The sequence below is a fragment of the Prionailurus viverrinus genome, unplaced genomic scaffold (genome assembly GCF_022837055.1).
Source record: "Prionailurus viverrinus isolate Anna unplaced genomic scaffold, UM_Priviv_1.0 scaffold_39, whole genome shotgun sequence".
NCBI classification, from domain to species: Eukaryota; Metazoa; Chordata; class Mammalia; order Carnivora; family Felidae; genus Prionailurus; species Prionailurus viverrinus.
Genome location: NW_025927607.1, coordinates 3,252,968 through 3,276,298, shown reverse-complemented (window position 1 = coordinate 3,276,298; position 23,331 = coordinate 3,252,968). Strand labels below are relative to the sequence as shown.

The 23,331-nt window shown below is 61.6% G+C and overlaps 1 protein-coding gene across 1 annotated transcript in view; it reads left to right on the top strand.

The window, feature by feature from the left end:
• The first annotated feature begins 1,009 nt into the window (after nucleotides 1-1,009).
• HDAC4 (histone deacetylase 4) overlaps nucleotides 1,010-23,331 on the top strand; it is a 286,561-nt gene continuing 264,239 nt past the window's right edge. The window contains exon 1 of the mRNA XM_047846439.1: nucleotides 1,010-1,176. The gene's annotated coding sequence lies outside the window, so the exon portion shown is untranslated. The remainder of the gene's footprint in view (nucleotides 1,177-23,331) is intronic.

Below are 23,331 nucleotides of genomic sequence, written 5' to 3'. Positions count from 1 at the left end.
GAACCACCGCGCGCGGACGACTCTGGCCGGCGGAGCGCACCGGGCCCGCTCTCCGCCCGTCGGGGAACAGCCGCCGGCCAGCGCCCCCTCCGCCCCGCAGGCCGCGTTCCCGCCGCGGGGCAGGGCGGGGCCCGCCGCGCCTGCGCACTCGCCCTCCGCGCCGCCCGTGCGTCTGCCGGAGCACGCCGCACCACGTGACCGCCGCCAGTACCCAAGATGGAGGCCGCGGCCAGGCCCGAGCGGCCGCCTGTCTCAGCCCGCGCCCAAGAGTGCGCTCGCTAGGCGCGCAGTCCCGATCACTAGGCCGGCACAGGACAGCTCTTCGGGGCTGCCGAGTGGGGCTCGCCAGGCCCAGGGCCCACGTTTACAATCACAAGCCGCCCGGCTCCCTGCGCTTTCTCAACCGCGAAGCGCCCAGCGACTGGCGCCTGGAGCGTCCTTTGGTAGCCACGCCCCCCAGGATTGGCAATTCGAGCAGCCAACGGGGTCCAGGACGTGTGCTGGAAGGCGGGCAGAGGTGGAGCATCCCTGCCGTTTGTGCGGCGTCTGGCCTAGCGGTTGGCCGCCGCGGGACGAGGGGCGGGAGCACACGGGGCGGTACCCGGGGCCCCAGTGGACCAATGGAAGGACGGCCGGGCGGCCGGGGAGGGCGGTCGGAGGGCGGGGCCGAACCGTAATTGACGAGCTCTTCGTTAGAAATCGGGCAGAAGGGAGGGGCCCGGGAGGGGAGGTGATGCAAGGCTGGCGCAGCCAATGGCTGCAGAGCCGCCGGCTGGGGGGCGGGGCCGGGGCGGCTGACGGGCGTCGGGCGGGACCTATCAGCGCCCGGCTCCGTGCTGGAGGGGGGAGCGGCATCATGGTTCAACGTGGGTCAATTTTTTGTGAATGAGGAGGGGAGGTTGTGGGGCCGCCGCCGCGGAGCACCGTCCCCGCCGCCGCCCGCGCCCGAGCCCGCGCGCCCGCCCGCGCCGCCGCCGCCGCCTCAGCAGCCTGGGCCCGGCGCGCCGCGGCCGCGTCCTCGCTGTCGCCGCCGCCCGAGCGCCCGCCCGCCCGCCGCCGGCGGTGGTGGTGGTGGTGGTGGTGGTGGTGGTGGTGGCGGCGCAGGCTGAGGAGATGCGGCTCGGAGCGCCCGCGCGGGGCTAGAGCGCCCGCCCCGCCGCCGCCGCCGCCGCCGCGGTAAGCGCAGCCCCGGCCCGGCCCCGGCCCGCGGGCCATTGTCCGCCCCCCCGTCCGCCCCCCCCCTCCCAGCCCGCGGGCCGCCGGCCCCACGCCCCCCGCCGCCGCCGGCCCGGCAGGTGGACGCCCGGGTCCGCTCCCCGGCCCGGCCCGGCCCCGGCCCCGTGCTCCAGGCCGCGCGTGGCGCCCAGCCCGTGGTTTTTCCGGAGCGGGCGCCGGAGCCGGGCCGCCGAGGCCGGGCCAGGACGGCCGGCTGGCCTCCGGGGGGTGGGGTGGGGTGGGGAGCACGCGCGGGGCGCCCGCCCAGGCCGAGCCCGCGGCAGGTGGGCCGGGGGCGCCCGGAGCCGGGCGGGCGCCGTTTATGTAACTTTGTCCAGGGCTGTGAGTTTGCAGAAAAACGTCCCTCCCCGGGGCTCGCGGCGCGGGTGCCCCGGTCCGTGACGGGAGGGGTGGGGGTGCTGCCCGCGACCCCGGGAGGGTGCCCGCAGGATTTCCACGGGCCGAGCTGTGGCCCGGTCCTGCCCAGATGGTGGGAGCCGCGTTTCCCCGCGTTGCAAAAACACACCGCGGGATTATGAGCAAATTATCTCGTATTTACATTTAACGTTGAAATATTTGACACTGTTACAGCACGAGACCGTGCGTATCAGTTGGAAAGGCCGGGGGTGGAACCCAGTGTACTCATTTAATGCACATCAAAAATTTGTAATAACTTGCAGCAGCTGATATGAGTGTTTTCTTTATTGCATGTTGTAAATTGACCTGCTGTGACACAATTTTCAAATAAAGCGTTGCAGAAATTAAACTTAAGTTATTTTAAAACTAATGACTTTCTTAACTAAATCTTAATTGCATTACTGTAGAGACCTACCTAATTGCTTGCTGAGGGCGGCTCTGCCCTCGGTGAGGGAGGAAGGGGCCTGGGCAGTTAGTTTGCTTCCTCTCTTTTCTCCACTCAGGCTTTTCTGTGTATTCCCACAAACCACCTAAGCATGGCAGGCCTGGGAGTAAACATGTAAACAGCCCTCACCCAGCGCCAGCCCAGCAAGATCGCGGCAATGCTGGTGGGTTTGCACCTTGGCCTGGTTTCACTTTTTCTTTTGCAATACGACCGAGGTTGCCTGGAGTTTTAATTGCTTCTGGTAATTCCGTGCATTATGTTAGGGACTGTCCTATGAAACTGCTGCGATTTCAGAACTGAGCCAGGAAAGGTGGTGGTTAGTGGGGATCGGGGAGAGGAAGAGGCATTGAATTAGGAAAACTCAGCTGCTTTGTACACAAATATACACTACAGCAATTACAAAGCAACAAAAGTTATTGCAGAATTTTGCGGTGACTATGGCAACACGATTACTCCATTATAATTGGAAATGCAAAATGCCACCCTGCTAGAGAAGTTTCATCAGAATGGAGTTTGGGGTATCAAAAATAGGCGAGATTTAATTTTTTTTTTTCCCCCAGGTAGCTCCTGAGAAATCTAAAATCTGTGTTCAATTATCTATTTTTAAGGCTGATCCAGCTTTCCCAGATACTCTACTCCCTTGGATCTGTGGCATCTTTCCCCAGAATTCACATTTGTGTGGGAGGGAAGTATTTTCCTGCCTTAAAACCACACACCCTGACACATTGTAAGACTTGTAGAGCTTTCTGTGTTCTGGGCTTTTATTTTAAAGATCAAATACCTTCGTAAGGAGAGCAGGAATCAATCAGAAGAGAAGCAGATTTATGCAGCAGGGAGATGTAACACTGCCCTCTTTAGGGTTAGTCCTTTCTCCTGCAAGCTGGCAGCGGGAGTGCCTCTGGGGGAGCCCCGGGGGGCAGAGGAGCGGGGGGGGGGGGGGGGGGGATGGCTGTGGACTACTGTAGGCCTCGGGACCAAGGACAGATGTGGCCTAAGCAGCCCTGAGCCAGAATGTTCTGTGGTCAGCAGCTTCACAGCCATGCAAAATCAAACTCCACATGCCCTGTTCTCCGAGGCCTCGGGGGCTGTTAGGGCAGCAAGGTGGACAGAGCAACACGGCACCCTGTCCGCGTGCAGCTGGGGCGGCAGAACTCGCCTCTGCGCGGTCAGAGACCTGCTTCATAAGGGTGCCCCTCTTGGTGTTTACCAGGGGCACTCTAGTTCTGGAAGTTTCCAGAACACGTTGTGGGGTTGCTGCCGTTTAATTTCGTTATAACTTTCCTTTTAACTGCTGCATATTTATGCCCAGTAATCGACTTCCATTTTCCAGCTTCATTGTGAGGCTTCAATGCAGCATGAATGGCTTTGAATTTCTCATCCTTTGATGTTGGGGGTGGCACCAGGGCAAAGGCGACTTTGTGCAGTCTTAATTGCCAGAGCAGAAGAAGCATTTCATCACTCCTGTAGAATCCGTCTATACCGTTCTCTATTGAAAACGGCTGGGCTTTCATCACTCAGAAGCTGCCCCGGATACTAGATTAATACCTGATGCAGGGAGCGAGGGAGACGCACAGAATGAGAGGCAGCTGCTGGCCCAGAGGCCGCAGGCGACGGGCCGTGGCCAGGCTCGGGCTCCTGGACCCGAATCGGTGCCTGCAGCTGGGGGTCTGGCCCGGCCCGGCCCGGCCTCGGTGTGTGGAGGCCTCAGCTTCTGCCCACGCTCTGCGGCCTGGGAGGCCGGGCCTGAGCCCCCTGCCCCATCGGGTTGGGGCAGGCGTCAAGTCGGGAGGGGTTTTTGTTTCAATCGCAGACAGTCTGCATGGGTTCGAGGCTGTTGTGGGGCTTGACCTTAGGGGAGGGTGTAGCGTCCTTTGGTTTAAGTCAGACGAAGGGCTCCCTGTCAAAATGGATGCTCCATTTTAACAGACCTTCGCAACATATGTTACCAGAGCGTTTCCTTTGGGGGAAAAAAATGTCCTGAAGGAAGATCTGCGAGTTCTCTTCCTAGGATCAGTTTTCTCTTCTCGGGGTCTGTTTAGGGGTGCGGGGTGGGCTGTGGCATCCGTGGCCGCTTGAATGCCTTTTCTGATGTGCCCCGTCCTGCATTTCCTGGAAAAGAAATGATCCAGGGCCCTCCACAGGTGACCTCTCCTTGGGATCCTCCATGTAACATCAGGGACAGATCATCTGCCTCAGTGGATGCGGAACCCAGAATGTTTCTTAGTGAGGAGATCCGAACACTAGCGATTGTGGCGTAGCCCGCTAGCTAACATGTAACAAGCCCGTGTTGTAAGGACCCCTCCTCATGACGCGGTTCCCCTGTACGCGTTTTGCAGAGGAGGAAACGGAGCATCTGGTCCCCGTGGCTGAATCAGGTCCCAGATGCCGATTCCCTCTTCCCTTCCATGCCTCTGCTTCCAGGCCAGCGATGGTCTTGAGGCTGGAGTTCAGCGTTGTCGAGGCTTTTGGGAAGACATGGCCTCTGTGAGAAGATGACAGTTTGGGGTATCTTTTGGGTTCAGTGGGGTGTCGACTGTTGCTGGAGCGGCTGTCGCTGACACCTGAGTTTTGGTAGGGTCTGGGAAGTAATTCTGGCTTTCTCGTGCTGTCTGCTGGTGTGTGTGTGTGTGTGTGTGTGTGCGTGTGGCATTGTAGGACTGGAAGGGATCTTTTTAAAAATTTGTTTTTAACATTTATTTATTATTGAGGGACAGAGAGACAGAGCGTGAGCATGGGAGGGGCAGAGAGAGAGAGGGAGACACAGAATCGGAAGCAAGCTCCAGGCTCCGAGCCGTCAGCACAGAGCCCGGCGTGGGGCTCGAACTCACAAACTGCGAGATCATGGCCTGAGCCGCAGTCGGACGCTCGACCGACTGAGCCACCCAGGACTGGAAGGGATCTTAACAGTCTTGTTAGCTGGTGTCGGGTATAGCCCATGCTTAAGATCTTCTGAGCCTGCCTGGGGGCTGGTGAGGATAACAGAGAACACCCCGTGTTCCACACCCATTCCAACCAATGCACTTCGGCCTTAACTGTTTTGTCGGCAGGATTGCCTTGGAAGATTTTATTGGAAGAAAGCATTCGAAAGATCAAAAACTCTGAAAAACTACTAATGTAATCTATCCTTATCGTAACACCACGCCAGAAACCTTCAAGAGAAGATGTTGACAGATAGAACCGCGTAAGAATGGAAGAAAATTCTTTTTGGCAAAAGATTCCGTAAGTGAGGTTAAGAGGCAACAAGAGAAAAAAAAATACATAACAAGATGTGCCTACGTGAGCTTAATAGCCACCATGTAAAGAGCTGTTGCAAACCAGTAAGAACAGGATGAGCATCTCTATTGTGAGATGTGCAAAGCCTATAAATGATACAAATTACAGTAGCTAATGTAGAAAGCTTAGCTTCATTAACAGAGAATTTTAGGTGAAAGATTTCATTTATGCCCATCATATCAGTGAAGGTTGTTTGATAACACCCCCTTGGTGGTGATAACAATAATTCCTATCTTACAAGGTTTTTGTGAAATCGAAATAAGTTGTTATGTGGAAATTGCTCAGAATAGGGCCCGGTACATAGTAAGCACAATATAAGTGTTGGTTGTTGTTACTATTTGTTCTCTGGAGAGCAAACTGATTACTTAATTACTCTCCAGAAAAGTTTGTGAGTCAAAAACTTAAATGGTCATGTTTCTGATCCCAGCAATTCTGTTTGTCGGGACTGTTGATTCTTAGGAAAGAACGTGAGAAGTACTTAGGTGTCCAGATGTGTGCGGGAGATCTTTTGTCCATTGTTCATAAAGGCGATACTTCTTAAAAACATTTCAGTATTTTCTTCCTTGGAATGTGCGTGCACGGGCTCACACGTCAGAAGTGTGCAGTGTGTTAAGGAAGCAGGTCCTGAGCAGTACTCAGGCTATCTATCTATCCATCTATCTATCTATCCATCTATCTATCTTTCTTTCTTAACTACCTGGGTCTCTAAAGTGATGATGGCGGTCCTCTGGGGTGTCAGGGAAATGTCCTGTGAGGGACTCTCGTTGACTTTTCGTAAATGTTGGTGTTGCATACATGTTTGCTCCGAGCATGTGTTACTTTTTAATAGTAATACTTTTTTTTTTTTATCCCTGCTATTTCCACTGGTGAAAAAAACCCTCTTCAGCTTGATTATTTATAAAAGAGAAAAACCAGGTCCTTGGGAAGTTGATAAATATGCTTAGCATTAGAAGAATTTAGGGGATTTGGTTCTCCGACTCGCCTGCAAGCTCTCCTCTCGGGGAGCTGGCCTCCTGGGTCTGGGCTGTTCTGGCACAGTCCGTGTGCTGTACGTGGTATCCTCAGTGGTCTCTACCGAGAGTAGGCCTGTACACTTCCTTCCCTTCTGCAAGACCCTCTTATGGCCTCCCCTTGTTCTCGGGATCCTGGAAGGCCCGCCTGACCCTGGCCTCTGTTTTCTCTGCCTCATCTGGTAGCACCTGTCCTGTTCCCTGAGCTTCGGTCTTTTTACCTGCTTTGCTTCTCAAGCCCCCTTCGACCTGGAGACTTTGTCCACACTGTTGCTGGTCCTTGGCACTACGTTCCCTTGTCTCCCTCTTCCCTGACCCTCATCCGTACGAGGAACTGTGACACGTAAGCCCAGCATCCTTTTTAAAAAAAATTTTTTTTTATTAAAAAAGCTTTCTTAATGTGTATTTATGTTTGAGAGAGAGAGACAGAGCATGAGTAGGGGAGGGGCAGAGAGAGGGAGACACAGAATCCAAAGCGGGCTCCAGCTCTGAGCTGTCAGCACAGAGCCCGGCGCGGGGCTCGAACTCACGGACCGCGAGATCACGACCTGAGCCGAAGTTGGACGCTTAACCGACCGAGCCCCCGGGCGCCCCAGCCCAGCATCCTTTTGATTCCTTGCTGACAGGGTCCAGCGGTGGAATTTCAGTAGCTCGTTGGGACATTGGCGGTTTGGTGTTCTCTCTTCTTACTAGCTGGGGGCTCCAGGGGCTTGAGGGGCTCCGAGGGCCGCGTGCCTGCTGCGTGTGCCCAGTCCTGGTGGTGGAGTTGCTCCATGAGGGAGTGGGGGAGCGGCTGAACAGGGGGCACGGCGTCGGCCTGGGTGGAGAGCCTGGTCGGGGACCGGTCTTCAGGCCTCGCGGCATCTCTGCTTCTGCCCGTGCTCTGGAATCACCCGCTTCCTCCCGGCCTCAGTCTGGAAACTGCTTGGTCCTGATTTGGAGATGACATACTTTTAAGTGGACACCATAAACACGAGTCAAGTGGATTCTGGTGACGCGGCGAAGTGGCACATGGGGCCGCCGTGTGGGGCCAAGGCCTGTGCGCACAGCCCGTCCCCGGCCGGGTCCGGGGCTCCGGTGTCCCAGAGGGCGAGCCGCGGCTTTTATTAATGACACTTCGCCGTTTGTTTCATGTCGGAATTAATGACATTATTGAAGTCATTTCTTACCTAACCTCATAATTTTAGTACGATACCCTAACACGAGCCTGCGTGTAAACGTCTTGTGGTCTGCTCCGTTTAGAGCGGTGAATGTTAGGCTGTGTTAGTTTACTATTGTTTACGAAGTACTCCGTCCGCGTGAGTCAAGTGCTTTTGTTGGACTGAAGTTGGAGCCTGAGACAATAAATCAGTTCTTACGGCCGACCGCCCGAGCTGGCCTTCCAAGTGGGGGTGCCGCTCAGGCGGGGAACCCGGCCGTGTGTTCCCGCAGAAGCGGCGTCATCTGGCGTCTGCCGCGCTGTTGCCGGAGCGGGTCTATTTCAGACTTTGGAAGAGAAGCTTCTGTGGCCCCCCCTGCCCCAGGCCCTCTTTACTGGGGGTGGTTGTGGTTGGGAGCTTGTTCCCTACAAGTTTCCAACGGGTCAGTTACTATCTTACAGGTGCTCAGCCTGCCCCCACCCCGAGAACGGGCGTCCCTCACAGGGGTGGCGACGCACCGTGACCGCTCCTTGCCTTGGGGGGCCTCGGGGGCAGATGCAGAGGCCCCCGACTTGACCAGGAAGCCCCGGCCTCTGCTGCGTGAGCTTAGACGTCGGTGGGGACAGGAGGAAGAGGGGGCGAGCACACACAGGTGCACCGGGGCGTGGGAAGCTGGGGGCGCTGGGGGCCAGTGGGTGCAGAGCCTGAGCCCGGTGAGCCGGAGCCGGAGTTGTGGGGCCGCGGCGGCCCGCTCTGGGGGCTCCGAGGCCGCAGCGTGTGAGGAAGGGCCAGCTGGACAGACCAGGGGGCTGGTCCCCACGAAGGGCGGTCTGCTTGTACCTAATCGGGGGATCGGGGTTTCTGTGTGACTCTCCGTTCTGGTTCCTGTGAGGTGCCGTGTGTCTGGCTTCTCTTGGTCTAACCTGGTGGAGGCAACGCGGTTGGGGAAGCGGTGTGGGCGGGACCTGCCACGAAGCCCCCCGGGTGGCCCGCTGGCCCCGTGTGCTCCCAGCTCACACTACGGGGGTGCGGGAGGGCCTTCCCTCCTGCATCCAGTGTCACTGAGACGCCTTTTCTGTGTCCAGGACTCTTTAGAGTAGTTGTGAGGGCCCAAGCTCGGTGGGAGTCGATGAGGAGAACATTCTGGAAGGGACCTGAGCCAGCCTCTAATCCAGCTGTCGGTTTCGTATGGGGGGACTCAAAAGCTAACTCTGAGCTCCACCTGGCCGCCTGCGGGGTCTTTTTCCACAGGTACTGTGTCCTTAGAGTGTCCCGGCCCAAAGCAGGGCCCCGGCAGGTGGACAGATCACAGCGGGGGTTGCAGGCCCTTCCGGGCTGGCGTTGGAGGCTCTCCCCCTTAGACGTGCTGTTCCAGCCCCACCGGGGCCGAGGGGTTGGAGCGTTCTGGTGAGCCTGGCCCCCACTTCCCCTTTCGGGCCGTGGACGCCTAGAGGAGGTGAAGTCGCCCGGTGACTCTGCGGGGCCAGGGCGTGCAGTTGGGTTGGTGACCGGTGTGCGTGTGAGGGCGGTGGCCCTCAGCCAGCGTGGGCCTTCAGGGCGAGTCATGAGGAGCCGTTGGGGAAGCCGTGGTGCCTGAAGGCCCGCTCTGCTCTCAAAGTCCTGCATGGTGCTGCCCTGGGAAGGCGCTGGGCGGCTCCGGTCCCCGTTCCTCGGAAAGCCTCGCTTTGCCAGCACAGGGGGCCGTGTGTGTCATCCTTCCCTCCTCAGCCACCGGGCTGGAGGGACGCGTTGAAGGACGCGTCCCTGGACCCCTCGCTTCTTTCCTCCGCCCCGGTGAGTTCTTTGTCGGAAGTTCATCGTTGTCCTCGCACTTCGAGCACGCGGCTGGTTTTGCAGCCGCCCGCACGCGAGCCCCGTGGCCAGCCTGGCCCGCGGTCCGCCTGCGACACCCCGCCTGCCGCGCACTCCGAGGCACCCTGAGGAGGCGTGGGCCGGCCGCGGGGACCCCCGGCCGAGGAGCGCCCACTCCCCGCCCGGCCCTGACGGGAGAGCTGACCTCTGGGGACCTGGGGTGACAAACAGCACTGTGAAGTGTGCCCCCGGCTCCTTCCCCAGATCAGAGCGCCCTTCTGTGCGGGCGTGGGTAACGTCCGTGCACGCGTGTGGTGCGTTTTGGGGAAGCTGTCGTTTTCACGATTCTTGGCGTTAAGGAGCAGCCGGGGCTGCGCTCTGGCGTCGGGCGCTTGAGTCCCAGGGCTCCTCCAATGGACTCCTCCAGGTGCGGGCGGGGGTGCCAGCTCCGTTTCTGTGGTGCCCGTGGGCCTGCGGTGTGCGGGAGGGATTTCCGCAGGTGTAGACGTGTTGTTTTCCGCGGGCAGACGTGGGTGTCGGGTCAGACCCGGGTCGGGATCTCCGCTTCGCTGTGGTGACCGTGTCGCCTGGTCTCCACGAGTCGGAGGTGCCGGCTGTAGGCGGGAGGCCGAAGGGGCTGCTGCGGGGTCGGGGAGCCTGTGCCTACGGCTCGGCCCTTCTCCTCCCCCGACCTCCACCGAGGGGGGGGTTGGTGACTTTGGCGTCCCTTACGTCACTTCAGGGCTCCCTGAGGTCCCCGTGCCGGCTCAGGGCGTCTCTGCCTGTGTCGGCTGAGGTCACGGCAGGGTGAGCGCCTCCCTGGAGGACCTCAGTCACGTGTGGGAGCCAGTCGTCTGTCCGGGTCTCCGCAGGTGCTGTCTCTCAGCCTACAGAGCTCTTGCCCTTGACCGCTCACAGCACCCTGCACACGGCACGCCCGACACCGGCAGCTCCGAGGGCGCCGCCGTGCATGGCGGCGGCTGTCCCGCTGCGCCCGGGCCTCGGCCACGGTGTGACTCGTCCCCGGGCCAGTGGTGCCGAGGTCCCCAGCCCGAGGGTGATCCGTGAACATAAGTGATGGACATCTCATGCCAGGATTTCACCGTCCGTGATGCTTGCTGGCGTTCTGGAAAAGGGAGCAGCCCCAGGGCCACCCGGGTGCGTGTTCAGGTCCCGTTGGGGGTCGGCCCCGTCTCCGCCTCTCTTCGCTGTTCCACGTGACATGTCAGCTACAGGACTGGGTATCCCTCCCCTCCTGCCACCGTGCTGCTGTGCTCTCCGATGACCCTCTGCTGCGGGCTGGCGGCTCGAGGGGACCTGTGTGGCCTGGGTACGCAGGTCCGGGCGGAGGGGCTGCGGGTGTGGGACGTGGGGAGCAGGGGAGGGTGGTGAAGAGCTTAGCGGCTGGTTACTTCTGGTGCCCTGTGGGCACAGCCTTCCGTAGGTGGGACCGCGGTGGCCTTGTTGTAGGACCAGGTAGCCTGTGGTGAACAGAGGAGCACGGAAACAGGAGACCAGATTATGTCCTCTCGGGGATTACGGGAAAGGCTCTTTGAGGGATTCTCGGGAGTAGCTCTCAGCCTTGAGCAGGAAGATGTTTCCGGCAGTTGGCCGTCACATGGGATCTCTCCACGGTGGATTCACGGAGCACCGTGTGCTGCAGGGAACGGATTGACTTGCTTCTGGGAAGTCAGGTGAAGGGCTGGCAGGGTTCAGGCAGGGCTTGATCCAGCTCCTCCGCCTCGTCATCAAGACGGGCTCGTTCTTTCCCCTGTTTGGGAGCGTCCGTTCCCGGCCTGAGAGGGTCCTGGGAGCTGCTCTCGGAGCTGCAGGCACACTGGTTCACGCCCCCGGGAAAGAGTGTGTTTGTCCCAGCACAAGTCTTGGATCCATTCTGCTTGCTGTGGCTGAGGTCGCTTGTCCACCTCTGAACTGTCACTGGCCGTGGGTATGGGCCGCACGGAGGGGCTCGGCCTCTTCCGGAAGCTGGTTGGGGAGTCAGCTTCGCTTGTGTGGAAATCGCTGTGGTTGGAAGGAAGGGGAGAGGGGCGGGTGCTGAAGAGGGACCTGGTGGACAGCAGCCGCCAAGGAGCACCCTGCCCTCTGCAGCCCTAGCAGCAGTTCCGGAACAGCCTTCTGTGGGGGTCACGGGGGTCGAAGGGCTCAGCAGGGTCCAGAAACGAGGCGCCGACCAGGACCGCCGTGGCAGCGGCCGCTGGGGCACACCGGGTGTACCCCGGGCACCGGAAGTCTGGGGCATGTGGCTAGAGCTGGCCTGTTGGCAAGGTGGGTAGGGGGGATGGGAGTTCATCAGGGAGATTCCTCGACTCTGGCCCTCCACCGGCTGACCTGCTGGACCCGCCACCCCTGGGAGGGGCCCTGGGAGTGGGGACAGTGGAGCCACAAGATGGCAGGGGCCGGGCCTCCTGATGCCTGTCGACGGACTGACCCCCTGCCCTCAGGGGAGCGTTCCCAGGCAACCCAGGAGGACCAAGGCAGGTATCTGAGAACGCTCCGGAAGGCGTTGAACCCGTGTCAGCTCTCCTGCCCAGCACAGAGGCGGGCACACGCTGAGGGTGTCCTTGAGAAGGCAGAGGGTGAGTCCCGCCTGCTGTGGCACACTCGGGCCTGGTGGTTCCTGGAGAGCCCCTCCGATCGCATCCGCCTCCCTGCAGGCAAGGGGTCCACGCGGAGAGCGAGCTTTGGCATCAGGTGGACGTGTCGCAAAATCCCCCTTCACATCCCTCCCACCGTGTAAGTGGCCAGATATCCAGCTTCCCTGTGCCTCAGTCTTCCCGTCAGCAAAGTGGGCGTGAGGGGCTCCGCTGGGGAGGACTGTTGTCACGATCAAGCGACATTCCGAGGCCAGTGGCCTCTGTGGGTTGGGAAGGGTGCCCGGCTGCATCCCACGGTATTTCTTCAGCGCCGGGCACCGCGGTGTTATTAAATGTCATCCGTGGGTCCTCTCCGCCTCACTTCCTCCCAGCTGACGGTAGAGGAGGCAGGGTGGTGGGTCGGTGGGCAGCTTGGGTTCGAGCCAGGCAGCGCCGAGCCCAGGCCTCTTTCCTTACACACCACCAGGAGCGCACAGCACAGCCGTCTGCCCCTCGGGCAGAGGCGCAGGGCTCGCTGTGCGGTGCGCTTCTGGGTCGGAAAAGCAGTAGCGAGGGCCCGGCATTGTGAAATGGGGGCCGGGTGTGCATCCTGGCTGGCCGTGTTCAAGCTGCACCCTGGCCGTTCCCGGTGCGCCCAGGTCTGCTTTCTGTCTGCACAGTCAGCACATCGAGCCCCTGGCCTGGCTGAGCTGCGGGGATTAGCCGAGGGGTGCCCTGACGGCCCGGGGGCCTCGGCCTGGCTCCAGTCGCAGCCCCTGCTCCTGCTGACAGAAAGCTGGGCCTTGTCAGCTCCCCAGGTGGGGAAGGGTCCCGCCCCAGGAGGTTTTACTTCGGTGGCAGGTGCACCCTCTCCCGGCTGTCCTGTTGGTGGTGACGGGCCCTGTGGTCAGGTGCACAGCTGGGTCACGTGTGGTGGAACTGAGCTTGGAGGAGGCAGTTGTCCGGGGCGCGGGGGGGGCGGGGGGGGAGTGGGACAGCCGGTGCGGCCCCTGCTTGTGGCCACGCTGGCTCCTGAGGGCGGGGCAGCTGCGCCCGAGGTGGCCTCCTCCTGGCCCTTTGTCACCAGTGCCCCGTCTCCCCTCTCTTCAGCTCACGGTCAAGTTCTGGGATGTATGGCCCCGGTGCGTGCGCCCCAGCCCCGTGCACACGCCCACATAACGTGTGCACGTGTGTGCACGCCCATAGACACACGTATGTGCACTTGTGTGTGCGGAGGCACGCACACACACGGGGGCACGTGTGAAGTCTGAGAGTCTGGCTCCTCTCGTGATTCCCGTGGACGGAATTCCGCCGCTCACCTCGGGCCGCCCACCCCTTAGCGGGGAACGGCAGAGCTTCTGGAACGGTGGTGCCATGAGGTCCTCCCTCCGCAGCGTGCTGTCCTCACCCCCTTGCCCAGCCCTGAGCACGGCTAATGTTTTCCATCCTCAGCGGCCCGGCTCGCTCAGGCAGGGGCTGCGTGCTCGGGACCATAGCTGTGCACGCAGGAATTTTCCTGTTAAAGGGGCTTGCGGTCCTTTTGGGCCGGGCTCTCCCTCTTCTAGACTTGATGGGTGCTTCTTAAGGGGGTCCAGCGGTCACCCCTGGAGCCACCAGCTTTCCCCTTTTCTGGGGCCGGGCGCCGGCGTGCTCCCGTCGATGGCTCCTGGCTCTCGGTCAGCTAGTGCCCTGGCCCCTGAGGCCTCCAGCTGCCCCGGGCACCCACAGGACCTGCTTCCCGGGGCCACACTCGTCTGGAGCCTTTCCAGGGCACGGTGCCCCTTTGTCCACACCAGCCGGTGAGACCTTGAGGGGTGGCGCGGGGCCCGCTCGGAGCTAGGATTCTTGCCTGGCTGTGGCAGTGGCCCCCTCGCCTGTGGTCCCCACCCTCTCCTAGCTGTGCCTCCGCTCCCCGTTCTCCCAGCATTTGGCTCTCCACGCCGGGGCCCTAGACCGCCACCCTGAAGCGTGCTCCCTGGGACCCTTCCCTCTTTTGCCTGCCTCCTGACCTCATCAGTCTTCTCCTCGCCATGTCACGGCACACCTGCGTGGTGGTCACAGCTCCCCATTCCCGAATAAAACTCGGTCCTTTGCCTCACCTGTGGGGGCTCTAGGGCTGGGTCCAGCTTCCGTTCCCCACATTCCACCATCTATGACCTTTTCCCGGCCGCGTGGACCTGCCTCGACCTCGTTTCCTGGGCTTTCCTGCCCTCGGCCTTTATGAATGCCCGCGTCAGGCTTGCTTGGGTTCCCAGGACAGCGGCAGGAGACTGCCTCTTTTGGGTGGCTGGGCGGCTCCCTTTTGATTCGGTACAGAGAAGGTGCATTCGTGACCTCCTGCTGTCTCTGAGCCTGACCGTCGTCTCTCCTGGACTCTGTCCTCTTCCCGCCTTGTAATGAATAACAGATGAGGCGGCCACGGTTAGGGGCTCCCGAGTCCTGCTGTTGTCACACCGTCCTCTGGAAGTCCCCAGGGGCGAAACCAATAGAATCGGGCTCTGTCTCTGAGCCTTGGCCCCAAGGCTGGGCTGTGCAAGGCGCGGCTCTTTCCTAGGCTTGAGGTTGAGACGTAAGGAAGCAGGTGGTGTCTGTGGCCACCCGTCCCCACGTTCCCAGGGCCCGTCTCTGCCCCCAGCTCCTCCCACTGTAGGGCGGGGCTGCGAGTGCCGAGCTCACGGCTGGAGCCCCCATCCTTCGGCTCTTGTCCCCAGCAGCTCACCCCCTGTGCCGAGGAAAGACCGTTTTCTTAGCTCTCCATGGCGCGGACAAGGTTGGGAGGCCTCAGGCTACGGGAAATTGAGGTTCAGAGTCTCTCCCGAAAGGGCCCTGGGCCTGTGACCACACCAGGCCCACGAAAGACTGGGCAAGAGAGCCGAGGTGCCTGTGCGAGTGGGAGGGGGTCCAGAAGAGGCCTTTCCCTCGGACGCCCGCCCCGTGATGTGCACCGAGCGCCCACGCCGCCGTCTCCTGCGCCCGGGCCGCGAGGAGATGCTGAGAGCAGCTCCAGGCTCCTTGACCCACAGGCTAATGTACTTGGGAGTTTTGTGGAAGCTGCAGAATGTTAAACTGTTGTGCAGCTAGGCCCCACCGTTTTCCTGACTTTGCACGGCAGCGGGGGACACCCGTGTTCCTCTTTTTCCCCCGGGGTGTTCCTGGCTCCCCGATCAGAAAGGTGGAGGCGGGCCACGCCCTGTCACTCGGAGCAAATGCTCGGATGATCACGCGGTTCGCCTTCCGGTGGCCTCCCCAGCCGGGGTCCCCTTCCCAGTTTCCTCCTTGCCACGGGGCGGCTCTGTCCTTGCCTCTGTGCTCCTCAGGCTAGCGTGGCCTTCGGGTGTTGGGGTGGGGGGGGGCGGCAGTGGATGCCGGAACTGAATCCGAGTCCTTGTGGGGTTACTTTACTTGCGACGGAAAGGCATGGGCGGCGGTCAGCCGGCAAACTTTCGGCGTGCTGGATTTGGAAAACGAACTTTTGCTTGTTCCTTCCCCGTGGACACGTCTGGGTTCTCAGAGGCGCCAGGCGTGGAGGCACCTGTTCTGGCCGAGGGGTGAAGAGACCGGCCCTGGCCTCTCCCCCCGTCCCGGCCCTGCCCGGTGCCATCAGGCCTGTTCTCCGAGCCGGGCTCGCTCTCCCAGCTGCCAGCGCGAGTCTCCCTCTTTCGGATTCCAAACCCCCAGACGCCAGACCTCTGAGCTGCGGTGTGCGGGACCGGCCCGACCCGTGCCCGCACCCTTCACCGCAAGAAGAGGGGGCTTGGAGCAGCGAGGGCAGCGGGGATGCTCCGCGAGGCGGGCACCGGGACGGCCACGGGGAGCGGCCGTGTCTTCCTGGGCACCTGACTGGCCTGAAGGGAGAGAAACCGGTGAGCCGGACGGCTAGTGAGGTTCGGAGCCACGGGAGTAAAACGCGAACGCGGCCCGTGGCTGTGCCACGCAGCAGGGGCGCACGCCTCACCCTGGGTCTGCGGGTGAGCCGCGAGCTGGCGCGGCAGAGCTCCCGCCTGGGGTGTGCTGGCCTCGCCCGGCCTGGCCCTGCCCGTGGGAACACTGGTTCTCCCCACCGTGGGGGAGACCCCCTGCCCGGGGCCCTCCGTGCTCAAGCCCGCCTCCGACCCGTAGCGATGAGAGCCCCGTGGCCAGTCTCTCGGGTGGCCGATCTCGGCCGCTGCGGAGGGGTCCCGCGGTTGCAGATCAGAGAGGCGTCTCGCGCCAAGCCTTGCTCTCGGGTTGCCTGAGAGCTTCGGAGCACAGCGCTCCCGATCTCGTTACCGGGAAGGGAACCGAAAGGGGAGAATGGATCAGCTCTACAAACAAGCGGTTACTGTAATTAGGGAAAATACTAATGACTTAATCCGCAGCAGCACGTTTTATGACTGCCTTGATGAGGAGAGACAGGCTGGGTATCACACACATGCGGGCAAATAAATCCGGTGATTCTGCTGTTCATTTAAAAAACGGTATTTCCGGCTTTTGCAGCGACAGTTTAATAATTAGGGTGCCTAATTTTAATCTGCTAACGTGGGTGCGCGCCCTGCCTCGCTTGGGAAGCCAGCTGCTGTCGGTGTGGTTCTGTGTAGTTGATTGCCGCGGGGAGCCAGGGATCAGGGGACCTCAGGTAAAGTCAGGCTGTCGCCTGGTGGGGCGGTGTGAGCTCTGCGGCACTCGGGTCGTCCCTCGGGTCTGGTCTGCCCGGGGGCCGGGTGCCTGGGGACCGGTGTGTGGTGCCCAGTGAGCCTCTGTCAGCCGATGGAGCCTGTGTCGCAGGGGACCGGGCGGTGGCTGCGTGACCGCCCCTTCGGCCCGAGTCCTGCACGCGGGAGGCCACTGCGGGGGTCCTCACCCAGGGCGGCTTTGATGTCGCTAGTGAGGCTCTTGTCCTCAAGTGCAGAATACTTTTAGGACGAAAGTAAGCGACCACGTGACGTGCATCTGGCCCGAGACGGGTTTGTTTCCGCTGCCCAGAGATAGAGCTCGAGCAGTAATACTGAAACCACTCAGGGTCAAGTCACATACCTCATTTACCAGGTTGGGGTGAAGAAATGAAATCAGCTTTCATTTGTGTTTTTCGCGTGTGAATAAAGCGTGCCTTATTCTCTCTCTTTCTTTTCATTTCCCTTTCACGTTTGAAAAATGGGCTTCCATCCCCCAGAACTTGCATTTTCCTGGCTAGACTGTGTTTTGCATGCAGATGTAGTTAGAGACAACAAAGAGGCATGTTTGTGTGGTAGTGACTGCATAAAAAGAAAGGGTATTGCTGAATTGGAAATCGCACGTTTAGAATCTGCTAACACCAAGCGCGAGTCGTTTGTCCCCGGCCCAGCCGGCTAGCTGCGCGCTTCATTGTCCTGATGGAGGGAGGCAGGCCCTTGACCGCGGCCGTCACCCGAGCATTGCCTGCGGGTCACGTGCTCACTCATTGCAGATGCGCTTCCCATGTCCTGACGGGGGTGCGGGTGGGGGCTTGGTCCAGTCCCTTCCCGCCGTTTTCTTGGGCGATGGGGACACGAGTGTCTGCTTGCTTTGTCGTAACCCGGAGGTGCCGCTGACCGGGGACCGCCGGCTCGTAGTAAGTGCCCGCTGTGCTCTGGGAAGTCAGCCGGTGCGTTTCCTTATTTTCGCAAACGGATTGCGAGGCTCAGGGGAGAAGTCCACTCAGCACACGCGGCTGCGAAGTTGGGGACAAAGAAGGGAAATATGCCATGCAGTAAACCGCTGGGGCAGTTCATTGAATTTGTGTGTGTGTGTATCTAGCTCCCAAAAGAGGTCTTCGTTTCTAACTGCGGTAGGAAGCACGTAACTTAAACTTTGCCATCTTAACCGCTTTTCTGCGCGCAGCTCCGTGGCACCGAGTGCGCTGTCCTTGCTGTGCAGCGGATCCCCAGAACTTTTTCCCCTCGTAAAACCGAACCTTCGTACCCATTAGACGCCACTTCTGGTTAAAGACCGGTGGCTCTTGTTCTGTCGTTTGCCACCTGTGGGGGAGGAGATGGGAAGAGACAAACACTTGTGTGTGTGATAATTATACATCTTTGCGAGTATATAAAACGTACGTGTACGTGTAAGTACGACACGTGAAATACCGCGTTGCGTACAGAAAGCACAACCCACTGTGCATGATGTATCGTTAGCGTCATACTGTCTAACACGTTAAGTGTGCACGTGTGTGCACGTGTGTGCTCATGCTTAACTCACGGGGAGCCCTTGGAGAATGTCGTCAGGCCTTCTGCAGCCTGTTCCTTCCAGTTACCGTGTTCCACGTTCCCAAGCCCGACCGTGTCATTCCCTTTCCCTAAGGGACGTGGCTCGCGGGCCACAGATTGGCCCGTGCCGCCTCCCCGAGCCCACCTGTCTTCCTGCAGCACCTGCCAGACTGGTCGGAACCCCTCTCCTACAGCAGTTGCTCTGTAACCGGGAGGGGGCTCAGCTGACTGCACCCCGGCCCTCAACCATCGGCGCCCTGGTTCACGGGCTGAACTTTGCTCACGGACGTGATCGCGCTGAGGCAGGGCTTCTGGTCCAAGGCACAGAGGACCCTGCAGTTTCCAGTGGCAGGGGCGACTGAGGGGCCCTGTGGTAGAGGGGAACCCCGGGGAAGGGCAGCACCCAGCCTGGGGGCTCAGCACGGCTACGTGGCGTTACGGCCAAGGCTGGGGGGCTGGGCGGAGGAGGGAGAGTGTTCTGGATGGAGAGGTAGTGGAGTGGAGTCGGGTGGCCCGACAGCTGGTGGGCGCAGGCTGGCTCAGGCTTTGTCCCGTGGGCCACGGGGAGCAGGGCCCTGAGGGACTGTCTCTGGGGGTGCAGAGGAGTGCAGGGCGAGGGGGGGGGCTGGCCCTGAAGTTTAGGGACCGCGAGGAGGCCTGCAGCACCAGACAAGTGTCAGGGTGGGCAGGTCCGGGGTGCGTGGGGACCTGCTGAGGGGAACGGTGTTTGAGGACTTGTCCGTGGATAATCACCAGCCTGTGTGTTGTCAGTGCGTCCTGTCTTTTTCCCCGGATGTGGCCGCTTGTGTGTCTCCGGTGCTCCCACGCCTGCCGTGGACCCCAGGACTCGCACGAGCTCCTCCTTCCTGGCCGGCCAAGCCCCCTTTGCCCCAGCTGGCTGGGGAGCGGGGGCACTGGCACGTGAAGATGCGGCTGCACTTAGCAGATGCCCTTTAAGCCGTGCCCGTGGCGCGGACACTGGTGGGGCAGTGCTCCCTGGTGACGTCTTCCTGGGCTTGACGGAGACGGGGGCGGAATGGGACGTTTGGAGGAAGAATCTTCGGTACCCTAGGCCACCCTCACCCTGGCCGTGGTCCAGCGACAGATGCCCCGGGCCAGGCCGAAGGGTCCTGTGAGTGCCCCCGGCTGCGGTGTCCGGTGTGGTGGCCCAGCCTGTGAGGACGCGGTCCCTGTCCCAGAGGAGCTGACTGGGAATGACCCCCCCTCCCCCGCCTTCTCCATAAAAGCCTCTGCTACGAAGCCTCTGGTCTGTGAGGCACTGGTGCTTTCTCACTGCCGTCATGGTGCTGGAACATTCTGCCTGGGCTTATTCGTGGAGCCGGGTTCCACAGGGGTCCCCCCTCCCACCCCGCACCCTGGTCTGCACTGTCACGTTTGTGACAGCAACACAGTACTCCCTTGCTGTCTGCTGGGGTTTCCTCCAGGTTTCTGGAGGCATCGTTGGCAAAAAGGATTGTACATACTTTAAAGCGTACAGCGTGCTGATTTGACGCAGGTTGTGAAGTGATCCCACGTCGGTTAATCCCTGAAGACGTCCCTGCCCCCACACGACGCTCAGGACCCGCTCTCGGCAATCTCCCGTGCACAGCGCAGTGTTACTACACGTCGTGCCCGTGCTGTGCGTCGGGCCCGTCCCATCACGGGAAGGGTGTGCTTTTGACCAACACCTCCAGGGGCCCCCACCCCAGCCCCTGCCTGCTGGTTTTCTTTAACTGTCCCCCAGGCGTGGTCACTCGGGTCGGAGCGAACAAGTATCAGGGTCCGAGCTGGACGGGGCGATTGGGGGCAGAGGAGTGGCACCTGGGCCCTGATCTCTGTCTGGTCGTGGCTGGTGGGCGTTAACCATCTCGGCCTGGCCCACGGGGTGCAGCGGCATCTGGGGGCAGGTCCCGGGCGTGGCCGGGAGGCGAGTGGCGGTGCCGCAGATGGAATGCCACGTTATCGCCCACGGCGGACACGTGCTGTAGGGCCACGGCAGTCAGCAGAACGCACCTCCTGCTTCATGGCCTGGTGACGGTCCAGAGCACTGTCTAGAGCGTTCTGCCGAGGGGGCCGCGACCAGGCAGCGCCCTCCTGGGGGCAGCGGGGGTGGGGTACTGGTGCCCAGCATTTGCCAGCCCTGCTCTAGGGTGAATGCAGTACGTGCCGAAGCTTATGGGAACAGCACGCGTGAGTCGTTGGGGGGGGGTGGGGTGGGTTGTGAAGGTGACAACGATGTGACCTGCAAGGGGGGGCGAACCCCGGACACGTGTCCTCTTCTCTGACACTCCCTCCCCGAGGGTTGGGCCGCGTCTGGGCCGGATGACGGTGCCCGCAGTGCAGGTGGTGGTAACTGGCGAGAGGTGGGGCCTCCTGGGGACCCGCATCTGCTTGGTGGCGGGGCGTCCAGACCCCTCCGACCTCCAGATGCCGCTGTGGAAACACCTGCGAAAAACCCCTCGTGGTGCGGGGGGGGGGGGGGGGGGAGCAGCCCACAGCGCCCTCCCCCTTGTAATCTTCCGGATGAGGCCTCTCCTCGGTCAGGCTGTTTGGAAGCTCGTGTTGACGTGAATGTTTGGAGTTGCCTGGGGGTGGGTGAGGGTGTGGGAGGAGGGGCGGGCAGCTGTGAGGATAGGTGGTCTGCCTGCTCCCGGGGCGTGTCGCTGCCTCCTGTCTCCCCGGGCAGTGGTGCCCGGCCTGGCCGTTAGGACAAGCGGTGAGTGGCCCGGCCCAGGACACCAGGCACAGGGCGGGCGTTCGGGGAACGTTTGGAGGAAAAATGGGCGGAAGGGTGGGGTCGGGCCCGGTGGGGAGCTCAGAGACGGGGTTCTGCCGCCCCCTGGTCAGCGCCGGCCCCCGCGGCCTTCCTGTCACACCTGTGGGTGCCCCGCCCGGGCCTGGGTCCCGGGCCTGCAGCCCCCGGCCCCCTCCTGCGTGGCCGCTCTGTCCCGCTCACCGCGTGGGTGGCCGTGCCCCCAACACGCCGGGGGCCCTCACACCCTGTGCTCCACGCCGACGGCTCAGCCCTCCCAGGTCTCTGTTCGTGCCTGCGACCACAGGTCCCCCAGTGCGGGTCCAGCTCGCGTCCTTCCCGGCCGCGGACTTGGGTCTCCAGCCGCCCTCCGGATCTCTCCCCTTGGGTTCCCACGGACGCCACACGCTTCCTTCTTCGGCCCTGAGCCCACCACCTCTTCCTGCCCTCCCCCCCAGATCCTTACGGGCGGCCCCCTGCCTTCATCCGCACTACGATCTGGTCCAGGGTTCCTGAATCAAAACGACTGCCCTTCCGAGCCGCGAGGCCGGTGCGGCAAAGGCGCAGGAGTCCTCTGCCCACCGCAGGGCGCTTGCACATGCCAGGTGCTGGCCGGGAGCTTGCCGAGGCCTCTGAGTGCTGCGGCCGCCTCCCCCTCCCCCACCCCCCTCTGGGGTTTTTCGCTTGTTTTCGCCCTGGTCCCTCCTTTAGTGAGACTGGGGACGGGGTGGTCCCATAAGACCCGCGCGCGGGCTTGGCGCGCTGGGTCCCCGACAGCACGGCCTTCGAAGCCCAGGCCTCCGTCTGTACTGGCCTTCAAAGCCCTGCCCTGCCTCTACCGGCCACGCCAGGCCAGCCGGCTCGCCAGGCCAGCCGGGTCTCCTGTGCTGGGCTGCTCGTGTGTGAGTGAGGGCACGCGTTTGCTTGTGGGTGCGGGGGTGCATCTGCGCGTATCATTGTGTGAAGGAGCGTGCGTGAGCGCGGTCAGTGCATCGAGCAGGCTTATGAGTGGGCGCACTTGCGCGTGTGACTGAGCGTGTGCGTGTAGTCGTGTGCACGTGCATCATTGAGTGGCTGAGTGTACTTTTGTGACTATGTATCAGTGTGCGTGTGTCTCCACTCTGAGCGTGTGTGTTTGGGCGCATGGGTGAGTGTGTCTGTGAGTGTGCACGCGTGCACGCACCTGTGCAGGGCCCGGCAGCAACGGCAGGTGGGCCCTGGTGGCCGGGGGTGGGTCGGGACTCAGGCCGATGTCGGCACAGACGCGGCGCCGGGGGCGGAGAGCGGGAGCTGGCGCTGGCGGGCACGCCGAGGGTGCCCTGGGGTCCGGTGGCTTTGTGGGAGGCCCCGCCGGGGACGGCGGCTGCTCAGGGCGAGGGGGGGGGGCGGAGTGGCCCACACCACAGCTGTTGTCACTTACCCAGTTAGGAGACTGCGCTGTGTTGACAGTCCTGGAGACGCCGATGATGTATTTGGCTGTCTGTAACTCATCCCGACGGTGGTTTTGAAGCGATACCTTGGGAGAACGGGACCTCAAGCGAGCGATGCAGCCTGGTCCCGAGGACGAGGGAAGAGCCCGAGAGCAGCGGGGCTTGCCCGGCCCTTGAGGCCCCGCGGGCACCTGGCCTCCCCGCTAGGCGTCCGGCTGGGAGGCAGATACGGCCGTGGCGGTCCCCAGGATGGCCGTGAACAGCCGGCCACGGCGTCACCTGAGCGTGGTCAGCCGTAGACAGCTGCGCTTGCTGCCTGGGGCACCTGATCTTCTGGTTCAGGCATTTCCAGAACGTCGGTGTGTTCCTGGCGGGGCCGGCGGCGGGGGCGGCGGGAGGGGTCCTCCTTTCCCCTTCACCCTCTGGATGGCTGCTGGTGTCGTATCTCCGCTCTTGAAATCCCTTCCCCTGTGTGGCCCCTGGGGGAGATCGGGATTCTGCTCCGGACCTGCTGGTCACAGGTTTCCAGAGCAGGACGGGGGGCTTGTCTGGTGACACGCGTGGCCTGCCAGATCGTTTTCCAAGAGCAGGGGATGGCAGTGACGAATGGGGTGGCACTGGGACTCCGTCCCCCGGGGGATGTGGGAGGTGCGCCCGAGAGGGACGCGACGGCACTGGGGGCAGGTGCTGTGGGGCCCGTGCCCTCTCTCCGCCGGGACGCCCTCTGCTTTCGAGTTCGAGACTTAGGCTGTGTTTTATCAAAGGCTAACCACAGTTCTCCGCATGTCCTCCGAGAAGGGACGCGTCCGTCCCCGGCGTGCCTCGCTCTCTGATGCATCGATCTGGCAACAGCAGGTGCTAACAGGTGCCTGTACGGTGGATGCCCTGGGAGAAAGCGGAGGTTGACTGTTATCCTGTGTCTTCATTGTCCGTGGCGCTTTCTCTTTCTTTTTTTAAAATAAAAACAGCTTTGTTTTTTCCCTTCTGATAAAAATGCTCCCTCTAAACAAATAGCTTCGACGATAAGTAAGTTCAGAAAGTGGG